An 11,901-nucleotide genomic window follows, 5' to 3' on the forward strand; every position below is an offset into this window, starting at 1 on the left:
AATAAATAATTTCACAATTTGTATGGAAATACAAAAAAACCTCGAATAGCCAAAGCAATCTTGAGAAAGAAGAATGGAACTGGAGGAATCAACCTGCCTGAATTCAGGCTCTACTACAAACCCACAGTCATCAAGACAGTATGGTACTGGCACAAAGACAGAAATATAGATCAATGGAACAAAATAGAAAGCCCAGAGATAAATCCATGCACCTATGGACACCTTATCTTTGACAAAGGAGGCAAGAATATACAATGGATTAAAGACAATCACTTTAACAAGTGGTGCTGGGAAAACTGGTCAACCCACTTGTAAAAGAATGAAACTAGAACACTTTCTAACACTATACACCAAAATAAACTCAAAATGGATTAAAGATCTAAACATAAGACCAGAAACTATAAAAATCCTAGAGGAGAACATAGGTAAAACACTCTGTGACATACATCACAGCAGAATCCTCTATGATCCACCTCCCAGAATATTGGAAATAAAAGGAAAAATAAACAAATGGGACTTAATTAAACTTAAAAGCTTCTGCACAACAAAGGAAAGTATAAGCAAGATGAAAAGACAGCCTTCAGAATGGGAGAAAATAATAGCAAATGAAGCAACAGACAAACAACTAACCTCAAAAATATACAAGCAACTCCTGCAGCTCAATTCCAGAAAAATAAACAAGCCAATCAAAAAATGGGCCAAAGAACTAAATAGACATTTCTCCAAAGAAGACATACAGATGGCTAACAAACACATGAGTAGATGCTCAACATCACTCATTATCAGAGAAATGCAAATCAAAACCACAATGAGGTGCCATTTCACACCAGTCAGAATGGCTGTGATCCAAAAGTCTACAAGCAATAAATGCTGGAGAGGGTGTGGAGAAAAGGGAACCCTCTTACACTGTTGGTGGGAATGCAAACTAGTACAGCCACTATGGAGAACAGTGTGGAGATTCCTTAAAAAAACTGGAAATAGAACTGCCTTATGACCCAGCAATCCCACTGCTGGGCATACACACCAAGGAAATCAGAATTGAAAGAGACACATGTACCCAAATATTCATCGCAGCACCGTTTATAATAGCCAGGACATGGAAGCAACCTAGATGTCCATTAGCAGATGAATGGATAAGAAAGCTGTGGTACATGTACACAATGGAGTATTACTCAGCCATCAAAAAGAATACATTTGAATCCATTCTAATGAGGTGGATGAAACTGGAGCCTATTATACAGAGTGAAGTAAGCCAGAAAGAAAAACACCAATACAGTATACTAAGGCATATATATGAAATTTAGAAAGATGGTAATGATAACCCAGTATGTGAGACAGCAAAAGAGAAATAGATGTATAGAACAGTCTTTTGGGCTCTGAGGGAGAGGGAGAGGGTGGGATGATTTGGGAAAATGACATTGAAACATGTATAATATCATATATGAAACAAATCGCCAGTCCAGGTTCCATGGATGATACTGGATGCTTGGGGCTGATGCACTGAGACGACCCAGCGGGATGGTATGGGGAGGGAGGAAGGAGGGGCGTTCAGGATGGGGAACACGTGTATACCTGTGGCAGATTCATGTTGATGTATGGTAAAACCAGTACAATATTGTAAAGTAATTAACCTCCAATTAAAATAAATAAATCTATATTTAAAAAAAATGATAAAAGGAACCAACTTCACTATTGATGATTTGCTACAGGATGTGGAGATATTTGTGACTCCCAGAGAAATTAAAAATGATGGCCAATACCAGATCATAGAGATATTACAAAAGAGATATGATATAGCTACAGGAAGTGCATTTGTTGACAGAGAAATTTTGTGAGTTGAATACTAAACTTTCTAAATGCTTAAAAATGTTTATTTCTGTCAATTCTTACATCTCTTTAGTAAGATCACATTTCCATTTTTTTATGTATACTGTAAAAAATTTATTTTTATTATCTTGAATATCAGGTTGCAAATAGTTGGATTAAATATTAAAGTTATATATATATATATACATATATATACAAATCTGTGTTGTTTAGTTTCTCAGTCATGTCCAACTCTTTTGCAACCCCCAAAATGTATATAATGTAAAATAAACATATTTTACAACTACTATATCAGTTATAATACACACATTTAGATTCTTATGTATTTGCATTTATGGATGTAATTATAGATTTTATTATAAGATCTCAGAAACAAGTGTACATATATGTACAAATTATTATGAGTATTCACCCAGACATTAGAAAAATAGATATCAGAACTATGAAATTTTGGACAGAAAATTGTAGCAATAAAATAATCACATTATAACTATGATTATAGTCTAATAAGAGCATGGGGAAAGATTAACAGATGATTCCACTGATTCAAAAATGCCTTTTAATTTTTTAGTATCTATTTCAAAATCTCATTTGCATGCATTTAATTAAAACTTAGTATTTTTTATTCATCTTCAGAGTCCTGAAAAATATTCACATACTGGTAAGCTATAAGGAAAGCAGAAAAATAAATGTAATCCAAGCTATCACACAAAAATAAATAAAAGTTTTATTTCAAACTTCTACTTCCTTTCATATTTTGTCTTGACAGACCAGCTGTTTCTGACAGTACCAGGAATGGGTTATCTAGAGCTATTGTCTCAATATGGAAAAGAGATTCAAGGTGAACTAGATTTGTCAAACTAGAAAAATTCGCGGAGCTGAGAGTTTAGAACAATAATAAAAGAGATGGAAAACTTAGCAGCTAAATTATTTAAAATTATAGACATCCAAGAAGCTTCATGAGTATTTACCTTTAAGCAAACATGTACATATTTTATTTAAATAGACATATATTTTCTTCATAACATATGTCACTAAAAATAAGTCTGTGACTTTCTCTAAAACTAGTTTGCTTTCTTTTAGCTTGAAGTTTCCACCTTCCAGAATATTTAGAAATATCATTGCTATTGAGAAAGGTCAGCATAAAGAAGTTTTGACCTTTAACTGAGCTGAAGTGAATCCCAAGTGAACAGTTCTAAGGAGGAGTGTTTTATTTTTGCATTCTATTTGACTCCATCACTTGCTTAATTCTAATTTTAAGCCTGATATCATCCAATAATTTATTAAGTTCCTACTAGTCACTATCTGACTATAAAAATGAGATGCCATTCAGTATATGCATTGGTATAACTTGTTAAGTTTGCAGATCATTTATTAAAATATAGTAAGTGAGGAATCAGACTGAATCCCACAGGAAGTTTTAAACTTCAGTTATTTAAACTAATGAATGCCATTTTGCATACATCAATTTGTGTTTTTATCCATCTAGAGACTGATAAATATAGCTGGTAATAATTTTTCTCTATTAAATGAACAAGTATAAATTGATTTGATAGCAATTGACTGAATAAACTGTTAGGTGTTCTTTTGAATATATCATATTGTTGTGGGTGACATCTTATTTACTTAGTGTTTTTTTGTTGTCTGTCACTTTATCCAATCAAACTTAAGTATTATCCATTATGTCCTACTTTTTGAAGGTGAAATGTTCATTCATGTACTTCTATAACTCCATTCATACTTCTCCCTTTACATAGAATTCTCTAATCTCCTTCAAAGTGTATTCATATTTCACAGAGCACAAGTCTAATCTCCAGTGTGAAGGCTTCAAAGTTCTGTGATGTCAACTTGATCCTTTAATTGAGGATACATTTAAAGCACACTATATTTGTTAATATATCTCTTTTAATATAGTTTATACATTGATTTTATTTATGAAAATAGTTACAAGTCAACCTTATAATCAAATTGCCTAATTTTTTTTAGTAAATGAGAATTAAGCTTCTTTTCTTCTTTGCCTTTTTTGTTGTTGTGTTATATCATTGTTTCAAATACGCACTGTTTTTTTTGTTATTGTTGATTGTTTGTCTTTGTGTTCTTAAACCTATCTTTTAGAATGTTAGACCTAAGAGAGAAAAGGCAAAGAAAAATTTCTGGCCTGAGTTATGTTAACTCAACCAAACTTCAGAACTTTATTGAGTATATATCTTAGTTACTTTCACATACATTTTTTCTTTCAATACCTATAAATCAATTAAGCAGTGTGATCCCTAGTTTTCCAGATGATGTCATTTAGGTAGATAAAATTAAGAAATTTGGCCAAAGTTATTCAGATGTAAGCGACAAAGGCAAGAGCCAAGTAGATCTCATTAAATCACAACTGGAATAACAATAGGGTCATGAAAAGTGTCATAAATAGCTATACCATTGTGTCTAGCTATTGAATCATCTTCATCTTTATTAAAGTTAAGATTTTTATTTAGTTATTTAAAAAAAATTTTCCTCAAAGTTAAAATTTACTGAGAGAGAAATAAAAAACAAGTTTTGTCTTTGCTGTAGTAATGCATTTTCCTCCCCATCTACATATTCAAGTAAACTCTGATAGTTCAAACTGTGCCCCAAGAATATATATCTATACCATGTTTCCTGTATTTCTTGGAATAGGTATCATTTTTATAGATTGTACTCTGATAGTACTTAAATAGTTAATGGCATGAGTTGGTATTCTAATCTGTCAAGTTAAAAAATCTTAAAAAAAAATAAGAGACTTGCATACCATATTTAATTATCATCCAACTGGAAACTGTTTAATTATTTTTTAGTTTGTTTTTTGGTATTTCTCTAAGTGATAGTAACAGAGTTAAGGGAAAAATTAGGTGATTAAATAGTTAACCCTACTAAGTGGTCATAGTAAAGGAAAAATTATGAGAGACACCTATAAGTTAATGATCATTTAACAAAGCAGGCTTGCTTAACAAAACCAAACAGCCTTGCAAAGCAACAAAGCCATGCAACAGAAGCATGAGACATGTCCCCAAAAAAACAAAACAATGATGGAACAAGAGCCAAATGCTGACCAGCAAGGTGAGTAGGTTAATGATTCCTAGGACATGCCTGTCTGCATGTATTAAAAACAAAAATACAAGGAAAAGGTGACATTATAGTAAAACTTGAAACTACTATATTTTAGTATATGTTACTGCAGATTTTGCTTATTTCCGTTGTGCCATAACAGTCCAAGTTTGACCATGCAGGGAGAAGGAAACTCCCTTGCTAGAAGTGGAGGAGAAAGTGATGATGAAAGCTTGACATCTACTTAAGAATGAAAAAGGTGTTCTTCTTCCCCTCCCCACTTTCCTTTTGATTATAAAACTGTAGCCCACTAAGTTTCAGAATGGCACCTCTTGCCCATCTGCTTATAAACCTCACAAGCATCCTATTCTAACAACTCATGTTGCCTCATGCTGAATTCTTTTTTAGCTGAGACATAAGGATCCAGAGCTCCTCAGAGCCCCCTGAGACATATTTCTGCAGTTTCACAAGGAATAATTAGCATTAATATCTAACAACTGTTTTAAAGGAATTCAAAATATAATTCAAAAGTATCATATAATTCTTCAACTGTGTAAATATTTTCTTGGTAAAAAATTGTTACTTCCTGGCACAGCATTTCTACTGACATCTTATCTTAAAAAATTTACATGAGTGCATGCTAAGTCGGCTCAGACATGTCTGACTTTTTGAGACCCTAAGGATTGTAGCTCAGCAGTCTTCTCTGTCTATGAGATTCTCGAGGCAAGAATGCTGACGTGAGTTTTGACTCCTCAGGGGTTGAATCCATCTCTCCTCTCATTTGGTGGATCTTTACCACTAACACCACGTGGGAAGCCCTTTGAGAATTTAAAGTTTAGCTAAAGAAAACATGAGTATAAAAATAAGAACTGATTTTAAATTGCATGATCATTTCCATATTATTATTGGATAAATTCACAATAAAATTTTGGAGTGCCTATACCTCATGTTCATTTAATTAGATGTGAATTCTTCCTGGAACATAAATCTTTGAGAGCAGAAACCACAGAAAAAAATTCATAAGATGGGGTGATTGTTCTTCCCAGCACCAGTAAGGAAACCATAAAGAAAATATAACAAATATGTGCTCGGTTAAACGAAGCTTTAAAATTGGATATAGTTTAGAAAACAATTTTTAGGTCATAACCATCTTTCTCCAGAAATAAGATTTAAAATCAGTTTGGTCCAAATTTTTAGCCTCATGAAACAGTTAAGCCATCATGAATATTTCCATTAAGTTGAAAATTAATTTATCCATTGATGGGGCAAGCTGGTGAAAAGTAGGGATTTTATAACTACAAATTGCACTTTGCACAGAGAACAGTTTGAAAACAGACAAACCTCTTTGGGGGGCTCAGAATCCTTCATTAAATTCACGATTTAGGGCAGTAGGTGTCTAGATGATGAAAGGGATAAATAAGATTTAAAATTTTAATTTTAAAAGTGGAGAGAAATGATAAGGCTAGTATAATTCTCTCAAAACCTAAAAACATAACTTTAAATTTTTGAGTAAAGCACTCTTGAAGAGCCTTATTTTGGAGCCTGTACAAAGATAGCGTCCAAAGTATGACATGTTTCTTAATAGACTGGGTACCAACTCACCAGCATAATGAAAAGTATAGATCTGTGTACTTCAAGTGCAGAATCCATGCAATTCATGTTTCTGAAATTAATTAAATGATTTTTGGTTACTCAGTGGTTGGTGTCTATTGGGTGTCTCAATGATATAAAGATATTTTCCTCAATATTCGTAAATGCACGAGCCTTGAGTGAAAATGAGGATTATTGGTTTCTCAACACATTAACCAACTATATTGAAGCAATTGCCTATTTAACCCAATCATTGAGATCCAATTATTTCATCCCCTCGCCCCCTGCCCTGGCACTCTAGATGTCATTTTATTTCTTTTATTATTCTCTGAAATTATCTTTCCTTTTCTTCAGTTTTCATAACAAAAATTCCTGAAGGTATCATCTACTCTTGGCATGTTGGCATTTAAAGGAATATTTGGAAAAAATGTAATGTTTTAGCCTGGTTCTATTTTCTTAAACTGAAAGAGAATATGAATTCAAAAATGTAACTACTATTGCTAAATGTCACCCAATTTTAGAAGATGTCTGAATATCTGGCCGCTGATATGAAATTCATATCAGTCCTCAGAGATTTAAAATAAAAGAAGCAAATTACATGCAAAGCTAAAAAGGGAAGTATTTATATTTCCACATTTTGATAGGAAAAAGCAGATGGCTTGTGGAGCACTCTGGAAATGTAAAAATGTTGTGCTGTTTAATAGCAAGAATAGAGGATAAAGGGAGTAAATACGTGAGAAGGTTCCAATAAGGAAGTTCACCAAAACATTTGTATATCATAATTCTTCATGATAATGATAGCATGACAATTTGTGCAGAGTAAATAAGAGAAAAAGTGAATGTTTGATTCATGGATTCCCCATTCAAAAAGGACCTGGTAAACAGCTGAATCTGCAGCTGTCCTGAACTTAACTGCCTATACTCCAAGTCATTTTCCACTTTCTTTGCATTCATTAAAAGAGCTTGAATAAACAACATCATTTGGCTGGTACTTTCACGTTTGTTGACAACAGGAAAGTTTGCCCAACAAAAAATGGATGGAGAAATATATGTGGGATGATAAATTCTCTCCATATATTTCTTCTCTAGAGAGAGAGTTAAATTCTGCATTTGGCAGTTAACATCCACCTTGTACTGAACCAACCTGAGAAATGCATAATCTTTAACCAAAATTATTGTGCATTTTCCCACAGTACCCAATAGGTTTTACAATTTTTTTTTCCTTTATGAGGAAGAATTTGAAATTTAAAAATTGGGAGAAAAGATCTGCAGAAATAATATAAATGTGCTTTCTATATAATTTTACATTAGTATAAGCGTCTGCCTCCAATGCAGGAAACCCGAGTTTGATCTCTGGGTTGGGAAGATCCCCTGGAGAAGGAAATGGCAACCCACTCCAGTATTCTTGCCTGGAGAATTCCATGATCAGAGGAGCTTGGAAAGCTACAGTCCATGGGGTCACAAAGAGTCGGACACGACTGAGTAACTTCACTATAATTTTACAGCATATTTACTCTGCTTACTTTTCAGTCTTGGTTGACAATATATCTTTGGCAGCAATGTGATGGAAACACTAATAGCCTTCCTCTCAGGTTTAATGATGTATCAAATCATGCATATTGATAGTGAAAAAGAAGCATACTCATTTGGGCCACCCATAGTGGTTTTAATCAAGTGACTGTTTAAAAAAACTAAATCATTTTGGAAAATGACTTTTCTTCTTTCATGCAATTGTTTAATTTATGGAATTATAAAGTATATGAAAGTATAAAGTAATTTAGCTTCTTAACTATGTTTCTTCTTTAGTTCAGTTAAGTTGTCACGAGTTTCACTGAAAGATATAATCTGGGGTCAATAATGACCAATAGCAACCATTGATTGTGTGTTCTCTCTGTCCATCATGCCTTTAAGAAAACTTGCACAGGACACAATAAAGCAAATGCTATAATTCAGATTAAGTGTCCATTGGAAAAAAGATATTTCCAAGAGTTTCCCTGCCAGACTTATCTTTACTGAGAACTGATGTGAGATCTTGGTCTCTGAATCCAGGCTTTACCACTTTCTTACTATGGGAACATGAGCAAATAATTTAACTTCTTCATCCCTCATTTCATCCTCTATTAAATGAGGAAAATAGTACTTATCTCATAGGTTTGATATAAGGATTAAATGAATCTGAGTCTTTAAAATTATTACAATAAAGCTTTGGACATGTTAAGCCTTGTGTGTTAGCTAAGTTCAGTTCAGTTCAGTCGCTCAGTCATGTCTAACTCTTTGTGACCCCATGGACTGCAGCACGCCAGGCCTCCCTATCCATCACCAATTCCTGGAGCTTGCTCAAACTCATGTCCATCAAGTCAGTGATGTCATACAACCCTCTTATCCTCTGAGGTCCCCTTCTCCTCCTGCCTCCTGCCTTTCCCAGAATCAGGGTTGTTTGCGCTGAGTCAGTTCTTTGTATCAGGTGTCCAAAGTATTGGAGTTTCAGCTTCTGCACTAGTCTTTCCAATGATGTTAGCTAAATATGGAAACATTTGTTTAAGATGATTTTTTTTTCCAAGTAAAAGCCACAGGTGTGTTGTGTTTATGTGTGTGTGGGTATATGTAATCAAGTTTACAATGTTATTTTCCTTGTCAATATATTTAAGCTGGAATATTTAAACTAGCAAGACATGCTCACTTATTTAAAACATTTTGGGAATAGAAGTGCAAATCAATGCTGTGTTATCCAATTATAACACATGATATAGAATGTGTTATAATATCAGAGAATCTATATATTCAGTGTATACATTATTAGAGTTTATTATATTTGAAGTATACTTTCTCACAAAAATCTTGTTTTTTTAAATTTATTTATTTAAATTGAAGGCTAATTACTTTACAATATTGAATTGGTTTTGCCATACATCAACATGAATCCACCACAGGTATACATGTGTTCCCCATCCTGAACCCCCCTCCCACTTCCCTGCCCATACCATCCCTCTGGGTCATCTCAGTGCACCAGCCCCAGAGTTCTAATTCAGTCAGAGATAATACCACTTACACACTGTGTGACTTTAGAGGCAGCACTGGTTTTTAGTGTCTCATTTTGAAAGTCTTTAAAATAGGCATAAACATTTCTATGTTGCAAGGTTATTGAAAGCATAAAACCCATAGTATACAAAACATCTGACACACTCAAAGAGCCAGATAAGTGGAAACTATGTTTTACTTCTCTATATTAGTTTACAAATATTATACAGAAAGTAGAATATGTGAAGTAATGGGTGATAGATGACACAATCTTCTCAGAAACTCGGCTGTAATAGCTAACATTTATTGAGTTCCTACCATGGGCCAGTTACTATTCTAAGTACTTTAGAAGTATTGCTTCATTTAATCTGATAAACCCTAAAGATAGATTCTTTGATTTTTTTCAGATTTTACACTTGAGGAAACCATGGCATAAAATGGATAAGTAACTTGCCTATGGCTTCACAGCTTGTGTTAAGTGTGGGGAGAAATGATCCAGGAGTTGAGTTTTTGGAGACGGAGACCCCTAAGCATTGCTACCGGGCTGTTTCAGCAGACATTGGGAAGCATTAAAGTCCAAATGACTAACCTTTATAACCCATTCAGTGTTTCCAGATTAAGACTAAGTTATTTTAACTGCCTCATTCACTATAAACTATTTGTTAGAGAGGAAAAAACACTAACCTCTCTGTTATTCTCAGTGTCTCTCTTTCAATTGCTTCATGTTGGTTTTGTCAGCAAATGAATGACAGTTTCAGATAAGACAATTCAGAACTTTGATACTCTAAAAATTAACCAGTTCTTTTCCATTTGATCTGTGCAGACATCTGTTTATATACAGCAGCAGCTCAGAGAGTTTGACTGCTTTTTTAATTAAGCAAACAGAACTACCATAGAATCCTCAGATCTTATAATTTTGTGTGATTAAAAATACATGAAGTTTCTAGCATTGCTGAGTATTTCCTCCTCACTGAATTCTCTTCTGATACTCTGAAGCACAATGAGAGAAATTTCAATCTGTAACCCCTGGTCTATTTGTCTATAGTGATTTATTTTCTGTGCTATTTAATAATGCCAGATACCCTTTAACATTTTATGCTTCCTCTTTACTTATTTATAATAGAGCATAGTTTCAGTGGTCATTTGTCAAGTAAACTTTCTCCAATACCAAAGCAGAATAGGTAATACACTTGCATAAATTAACCTGAAACTTCTGTAGCACCAAAAAAAAAAAAAAAAAAAGAAAGAAAGAAAGAAAAAAAGGAAAAAAGCTCTGATGAGAACAGAGAAGTGATCTGGAACAGATGCCACCATTAATTTCATCTAATTCTAGCAACCTCTCTTAGGCGGCTACTCCAAGTGCACCTTCTCGTTTCTTCACACAATGACCTAAAAAACTGTTAGATGCACACAGAAAACTAAAGTTGGGGCACTGTTTGTGGTATCTTAAGGAACAGTCACTGCTACTGCTAAGTCGCGTCAGTTGTGTCCGACTCTGTGCGACCCCATAGACGGCAGCCCACCAGGCTCCCCAGTCCCTGGGATTCTCCAGGTAAGAACACTGGAGTGGGTTGCCATTTCCTTCTCCAATGCATGAAAGTGAAAAGCGAAAGTCAAGTCACTCAGTCGTGTCCGACTCCTAGCGACCCCATGGACTGTAGCCTACTAGGCTCCTCCATCCATGGGATTCTCCAGGCAAGAGTACTGGAGTGGGGTGCCATTGCCTTCTCCAAGAGTCACTAAGGAGGCTATAAAAAAGAGATTCTAAAAGTTTGCAACAGCATCACATTGCCTGAAAGGAGAGTATCCAAGTTTCTTTGTCCTTTGCTAACTCTTTAGAGATACTATACTGTGTTCTCACTAGCGATGAGAGACAAAGAAAGATACAGTTCTCCCTGAATTAAATATTATTCACCTTCAATGAAGCCAGTTGTAAAAGTTGTGGAAATCTTTCATTGTGGTTGTACTCATGGAAACAGAGCAACACAGAGCAGCAGTTTTGCTGCTGAAAAGATGGAGACTGGTGTGTGGACTGCATGAGACAGAAAGTGTTGTCACTGAAATAGCCACAGCTCCTTACAATTGTTCCAAGACTCAGATGATAACAGACACCGATGTGTGATGCCATTGGGTTTGGTGTTCATATTGCTTCATCCAAGTCAAAGAAGACTAAAGTCTATGAAGCATATTAGACAGAGAATAATCAATTTTTTATATTAACAAGGTTCGCTTTAGCAGCATGTCCCACTAATAAATTATACAACACAAACACACACATTTTGAGGAACATATTCAAAATTGAAGGCTGTTTCCAGATTTTATATAGGTATGATGATCAAAATTGCATATATTTAATATATGTAACTTGATATTTTGGTTTGATATACACATATG

The sequence above is a fragment of the Budorcas taxicolor genome, chromosome 15 (assembly GCF_023091745.1).
Source record: "Budorcas taxicolor isolate Tak-1 chromosome 15, Takin1.1, whole genome shotgun sequence".
In the NCBI taxonomy this organism is placed as follows: Eukaryota; Metazoa; Chordata; class Mammalia; order Artiodactyla; family Bovidae; genus Budorcas; species Budorcas taxicolor.